This window comes from Lithobates pipiens, unplaced genomic scaffold, assembly GCF_037356315.1.
Source record: "Lithobates pipiens isolate NorthernLeopardFrog02 unplaced genomic scaffold, aLitPip1_a1.2 Scaffold_18, whole genome shotgun sequence".
In the NCBI taxonomy this organism is placed as follows: Eukaryota; Metazoa; Chordata; class Amphibia; order Anura; family Ranidae; genus Lithobates; species Lithobates pipiens.
In genome coordinates this window covers 617513202-617520797 of record NW_027507758.1, presented here as the reverse complement: position 1 = coordinate 617520797, position 7596 = coordinate 617513202, and the positions used below count along the sequence as shown (strand labels likewise).

Below are 7596 nucleotides of genomic sequence, written 5' to 3'. Positions count from 1 at the left end.
AAGGCTGAAGTCATAATCCTCGTCTCTTTCATGTCCCGTCCTCCGGTAGGATTGTTATGGTTAAATAACCTCTGTAAGATGTATGACGGTCTCCATAAATGTCACCCCTCCTCTCTTAACACACTAATTCTTCTATTAGTCCCTCATAACCGGGGGATATGTCACCCGGGACCATACAGCTCATCGCCTGTAAACGGGGTGAGTGTGCTAGGGCTGGGGGTATATATATTAAACGGAGGTCAGCCTGGATTACAAACCATCAACACCCAGAGTAAGAAGAGCACCAACAGCTGTACCAGCCTCAACCATGGAGACTCAACGCACCAAATCTAGTGCTGGCCTGTGTCTGCTGGCTGTGTGTCTCTTCCTGAGCCTGCAGGGGGCAGGTGAGAGTACCAAGGCACATTCCAGGGGTTGGCAAGATTCTTAGGGTGGGGTGGGGGTTGGGCAGAATCCTGGGGTAAGGAGGGTTCTAGGACAGTTCCTGGGGCAGGAGGGAGGCAAATTATACAACTATATAAAAAGTAAAAGATCAAGCTCTATTGAGACTACTGCATACTTTGTTTTGTATTAGTTAACGCAAGTTTGTATTATTGTATTACTTTTTTTTTAAATAATACTATAATACTATATTCTTTTCTATTAGTTTATATTTATTTTTATATGATATTTTATATCATACTCCTTTGCATTTCATATTACATTATTTTATATATTTTTTTCCCCTTATTGTCTTTTCTATTCGTTTAAATTACATTTTTGTATAATATAATATATATATATATATATATATATATATATATATATATTATATAGTATATAGTTTATAGTATAAATATAGTATATAGTATATATATATATATATATATATATATATATATATATATATATATATAGTAAAATATAATATAATATATTACATTCGTTTATATAACATTATATTAGTTTACCTTTTTATATTACATTCTTTTATTGTATGATATTATTTTGGATTCTTTTTAAAATAGTTTATATTCTATTTCATAATATATTTTTTTCTAGTATATTATTTTATATTAGTTCCTATTACTTTTTTAATAATATTATTTTCTATATTATTATAGCAGTTGAACTTATTATATTGCATTCTTTTATTGTATGATACTATATTATTTTATTATTATTTCATATTATGAGGGTTCTTCAAAAAGTTTCCTCACTTTTTTAACTCTATTAAACATAAACTTTTTGAAGACATTATTTTATATTTTTTTTTCATACATTTTTTTATACTGGTTTATATTACATTTTTATAAGGTATAATTTTATATCACATTATTTTATATTATCTTTATATATATATATATATATATATATATATATATATATATATATATATATATATATATATGTGTATATATATATATATATATATATATATATATACAAGAAAATAGGGTGGGTTACTTCCTCTGCTCCTCTGATTGTTTTCGTAGAGATCAGTGTCAGGGTTGACTCCCAATATTCCACCAATATTCAATAGAAACAGCATGTAACTATTTTATTCCTTGAAGAGAATTTGATATAAACACAATTTTGCATTGGAGAACGTGTCCCACGTTTTATATATATATATATATATATATATATATATATATATATATATATATATATATATATATTTCATTATTTTATTTTGTGATATTAGTTTGTATTCTTTTTATATTAGTTTATACTCTTTGGATTATTTTATGTTTCATTATTTTATATATTATTTTGGATTTTGTTTAAACTAGTTTAGTTTAGACAATTTCAGATTAGTTTATATTACTTGGTGTTTTACTATTTTTTATGATATATATAGATGCTTTAAAATTGGTTTATATTCTTTGAGGTTGGTTTTTATTATTTTTATGATATTATTTTAGATTCTTTGAAATTAGTATATATTCTTTTGGATTCGTTTAGTTTTTTTTATGTTTCGTTATTTTTATGATATTATTATTTTAGATTCTTTGAAATTAGTTTATATTCTTTTGGATTTGTTTACATTTTTTTATGTTTCATTATTTTATATATTGTTTTGGATTTTGTTTAATGTAGCTTAGCTGATTTCAGATTAGTTTATATTAGTTTATGTTTCATTATTTTTATTGATATTTAGATTCCTTAACATTAGTTTACATTCTTTGAGTTTGGTTTATATTACTTTTTTTTCATTATTATTATGATATTATTTTATATTCTTTTGAATATAAAAGATATACATTTCGATATAGATTTTATTATATATTTAATATATATTATTTTATATAATGTAGACATTAATAAATTAATAATAAAAATACTGATTTTAATTTGTCACAACCCCTCGGCTTATTACATTTTCTGACGATAAGAGGCGCAATATTTCCTCTATATAGGGGAGATCCAAAGACAGGGATGAACTGGAAGTAATTTTTATCTCTATTATAAATAAAAATATATTATTGAGCAGAGCTCAGATTTATTAAATTCTGAGATCTACCATTGGATAGTCCATTCTGGCTTATTAATGGGAGTTATTGTAAAGTTTTATTTACTTTAATATACTGTATATATTATTCCTGTGCCTAATATTCTGTTTATTTGTCTCATATGAAATCATCTGGACCAATGAAATTGGACCCCTCCACTTCTCTCCTCCAATCACAGATGCCCAAAACACAACTACAGGTATGTACATGACACAGCGACCCTGCTTACTGCAATAAAGCAAGAAGGGATTTATGGACTCCTCCCACTTTGGGGTGACACAGAGAGTCTGACCCTCCCACTGCAGGGTAGAATCTGCCCATTTTACGGCAGTGTGGGACCGGCAGAATGGAGCCAGTGCCTCCCACTGTAGGGTAACAGACATAAGAGAGTCTGCCCCTCCCACTGCAGGGTGACACATAGAAGGGAGGCTGCCCTTATGTAAGTAAAACGCAGATGTAAGGGGGGCTCTGATGGGGAATCCGATGTAAGGGGGGCTCTGATGGGGAATCCGATGTAAGGGGGGCTCTGATGGGGAATCCGATGTAAGAGAGGCTTTGATTGGGAATCCGATGTAAGGGGGGCTCTGATGGGGAATCCAATGTAAGGGAGGCTCTGATGGGGAATCCGATGTAAGGGGGGCTCAGATGTAAGGGGGGCTCTGATGGGGAATCAGATGTAAGGGGGGCTCAGATGTAAGGGGGGCTCTGATGGGGAATCCGATGTAAGGGGGGCTCTGATGGGGAATCCGATGTAAGAGAGGCTTTGATGGGGAATCTGATGTAAGGGGGGCTCTGATGGGGAATCCGATGTAAGAGAGGCTCTGATGGGGAATCCGATGTAAGGGGGGCTCAGATGTAAGGGGGACTCTGATGGGGAATCCGATGTAAGGGAGGCTCTGATGGGGAATCAGACGTAAGGGAGGCTCTGATGGGGAATCCGATGTAAGGGGGGCTCTTAGGGAAATCCAATGTAAGAGAGGCTTTGATGGGGAATCCGATGTAAGGGGGGCTCTGATGGGGAATCCGATGTAAGGGAGGCTCTGATGGGGAATCCGATGTAAGGGAGGCTCAGATGTAAGGGGGACTCTGATGGGGAATCCGATGTAAGGGAGGCTCTGATGGGGAATCAGATGTAAGGGGGGCTCTGATGGGGAATCAGATGTAAGATAGGCTCTGATGGGGAATCAGATGTAAGGGGGGCTCTGATGGGGAATCAGATGTAAGATAGGCTCTGATGGGGAATCAGATGTAAGGGAGGCTCTGATGGGGAATCCGATGTAAGGGGGGCTCTGATGGGGAATCAGATGTAAGGGGGGCTCTGAAGGGGAATCTGATGTAAAGGGGGCTCTGATGGGGACTCTGATGTAAGGGGGGCTCTGATGGGGAATCTGATGTAAGGGAGGCTCTGATGGGGACTCTGATGTAAAGAGGGGGGGGGGGCAAGCTTATGGTGACCCTGATGTAAGGCAGGACTCCGATAAGGTCTCTGGCAAATTTGTAAAATACATGATATGGTACTTGTACTTTTTGATGACCCCTACACTATAGGATGACACAGATGGGACTCACTGGGGTCTCAGGGACAGAACAACAAGAACTCACCTACTTCTCTCTTTCCGGTAGGTGTCCCTGGATGGGGCGTGGCTCTCCTGGTGATGACATCACTGATCCTGTCCTACCTGCTGCTCTGCATGATCTGTATGGTGAGATATAGGGCTGTGACATCACACTAGAGGGGAACTCAGGATGAGGGAACTCCAGTCCTGTACCATGCAGACGCTCCACCTTCGGGACTACAATACAAGTGATAGAGCTGATGAAAGGGGAATGTCTGAACACTCCGAAAAAAAACACAGTTGTTCTACTTTTTTCCCTCTTATGAGCCAATATGCTTGGGGGGTTTAGACATTCTCCTTTCATCAGTTATATATTGTATTGTTGTCATGAACATGGAGTGTCTAAACACCCAGAATGCATTGACTGTTCTTATGATCCAATGCATTTCAGGGGCCCAGACTCTCCCCCTTCAGGACTACAGTACAATGCATAGCTCTGATGTATCTGAACCACCGAAACACATATCATGAGAAAACATAGAACAGCCAATGTGTTTCAGGGGTTCAGGCAACCCCCTGCCTCAGGGCTATAAGTTGTATCGCAGTGCTGAAGGGGAGTGTCTGAACCCCCAAAATGCATTGGCTGTTCTATGTTTTATCGTTATCAGGCAACAAAGTTTAGGGGTTCAGACACCCCCCCTTCAGGACTACAATAGTATAGCCCTATAGAAGGGGAGTGATCTGATCCCTCAAAACACATGGGATCATACCAAAAAAAAAACAGAGCAAAGCCAATGCATTTCAGAGATTCTGGGAACATGCTTTCTCACACAGTTCCCAGTCCCTCGATGAGCAGGAGGCAATGCCAACTACCAGGTACATGACCTTAAAGCTGTGTAGTAAACATTATAGTTCCACATGTGGTCCTCAGATTTGTGGTCAAGCAATCGGGTGTATAGAGGACACTGGAGGTGAGGAAACTGGAGTGTATAGAGGACACTGGAGGTGAGGTACTTGGGTGTATGGAGGACACTGGAGGTGAGGAAACTTGAGTGTATAGAGGACACTGGAGGTGAGGTACTTGGGTGTATGGAGGACACTGGAGGTGAGGAAACTTGAGTGTATAGAGGACACTGGAGGTGAGGTACTTGGGTGTATAGAGGACACTGGAGGTGAGGTACTTGGGTGTATAGAGGACACTGGAGGTGAGGCACTTGGGTGTATAGAGGACACTGGAGGTGAGGCACTTGGGTGTATAGAGGAAACTGGAGGTGAGGCACTTGGGTGTATGGAGGACACTGGAGGTGAGGAAACTTGGGTGTATGGAGGACACTGGAGGTGAGGAAACTTGAGTGTATAGAGGACACTGGAGGTGAGGTACTTGGGTGTATAGAGGACACTGGAGGTGAGGTACTTGGGTGTATGGAGGACACTGGAGGTGAGGAAACTTGAGTGTATAGAGGACACTGGAGGTGAGGAAACTTGAGTGTATAGAGGACATTGGAGGTGAGGTACTTGGGTGTATAGAGGACACTGAAGGCCAAGCACTTGGGTGTATAGAGGACACTGGAGGTGAGGTACTTGGGTGTATAGAGGACACTGAAGGCCAAGCACTTGGTTGTATAGAGGACACTGGAGGTGAGGTGCTTGGATGTATAGAGGACACTGGAGGTGAGGTACTTGGGTGTATAGAGGACACTGGAGGTGAGGTACTTGGGTGTATAGAGGACACTGAAGGCCAAGCACTTGGTTGTATAGAGGACACTGGAGGTGAGGTGCTTGGATGTATAGAGGACACTGGAGGTGAGGTGCTTGGGTGTATAGAGGACACTGGAGGTGAGGTGCTTGGGTGTATAGAGGACACTGGAGGTGAGGTGCTTGGGTGTATAGAGGACACTGGAGGTGAGGTGCTTGGGTGTATAGAGGACACTGGAGGTGAGGTACTTGGGTGTATAGGGGACACTGGAGGTGAGGTACTTGGGTGTATAGAGGACACTGGAGGTGAGGCGCTTGGGTGTATAGAGGACACTGGAGGTGAGGCGCTTGGGTGTATAGAGGACACTGGAGGTGAGGCGCTTGGGTGTATAGAGGACACTGGAGGTGAGGCGCTTGGGTGTATAGAGGACACTGGAGGTGAGGCGCTTGGGTGTATAGAGGACACTGGAGGTGAGGTGCTTGGGTGTATAGAGGACACTGGAGGTGAGGCGCTTGGGTGTATAGAGGACACTGGAGGTGAGGCGCTTGGGTGTATAGAGGACACTGGAGGTGAGGTGCTTGGGTGTATAGAGGACACTGGAGGTGAGGTACTTGGGTGTATAGAGGACACTGGAGGTGAGGTACTTGGGTGTATAGAGGACACTGAAGGCCAAGCACTTGGGTGTATAGAGGACACTGGAGGTGAGGTATTTGGGTGTATAGAGGACACTGAAGGCCAAGCACTTGGTTGTATAGAGGACACTGGAGGTGAGGTGCTTGGATGTATAGAGGACACTGGAGGTGAGGTACTTGGGTGTATAGAGGACACTGGAGGTGAGGTACTTGGGTGTATAGAGGACACTGAAGGCCAAGCACTTGGTTGTATAGAGGACACTGGAGGTGAGGTGCTTGGATGTATAGAGGACACTGGAGGTGAGGTGCTTGGGTGTATAGAGGACACTGGAGGTGAGGTGCTTGGGTGTATAGAGGACACTGGAGGTGAGGTGCTTGGGTGTATAGAGGACACTGGAGGTGAGGTGCTTGGGTGTATAGAGGACACTGGAGGTGAGGTACTTGGGTGTATAGGGGACACTGGAGGTGAGGTACTTGGGTGTATAGAGGACACTGGAGGTGAGGTGCTTGGGTGTATAGAGGAGACTGGAGGAAAGGGAATTGGTTGTATAGAGGACACTGAAGGTCAAGTATATGTGTGTATAGAGGGGGCTGGATGTTGAGTATATGGGTGTATAGATTTGACTGGATATTGAGTATATGAGTGTATAGAGGACACTGAAGTTCAAGTATATGGGTGTATAGACTGGGCTGGATGTTGAGTATATGGGTGTATAGAGTGGGCTGGATGTTGAGTATATGGGTATATAGAGTGGGCTGGATGTTGAGTGTATGGGTGTACAGAGGGGGCTGGATGTTGAGTATATGGGTGTATAGAGGGGGCTAGATGTTGAGTATATGGGTGTATAGAGGGGGCTCGATGTTGAGTATATGGGTGTATAGAGGGGGCTGGATGTTGAGTATATGGGTATATAGAGTGGGCTGGATGTTGAGTATATGGGTATATAGAGTGGGCTGGATGTTGAGTATATGGGTATATAGAGTGGGCTGGATGTTGAGTATATGGGTGTACAGAGGGGACGGGAATCCATGTACCAGTACTGATGGCTACTCTCTGCGTTCTATTACAGCCACTCCTCAAGAAGCATCACAGCGGCCATGGAGGACACTGAGGAACCCCATAGTGTCTGCAATTCTTGGTTTCCTCTTTTCTCACACTATTTTCTCAATTTCTGTACCGCTATTTATGACTTGTTAATAAACACATTTTTATCTGA

General features: G+C 41.4%; 1 long non-coding RNA gene across 1 annotated transcript; it reads left to right on the top strand.

The window, feature by feature from the left end:
- The first annotated feature begins 240 nt into the window (after window positions 1–240).
- LOC143989306 (uncharacterized) lies at window positions 241–7596 on the top strand. Its single transcript, XR_013277011.1, has 4 exons — window positions 241–386; window positions 2674–2694; window positions 4119–4198; window positions 7450–7596. It is a non-coding gene; the product is annotated as an uncharacterized LOC143989306 (long non-coding RNA).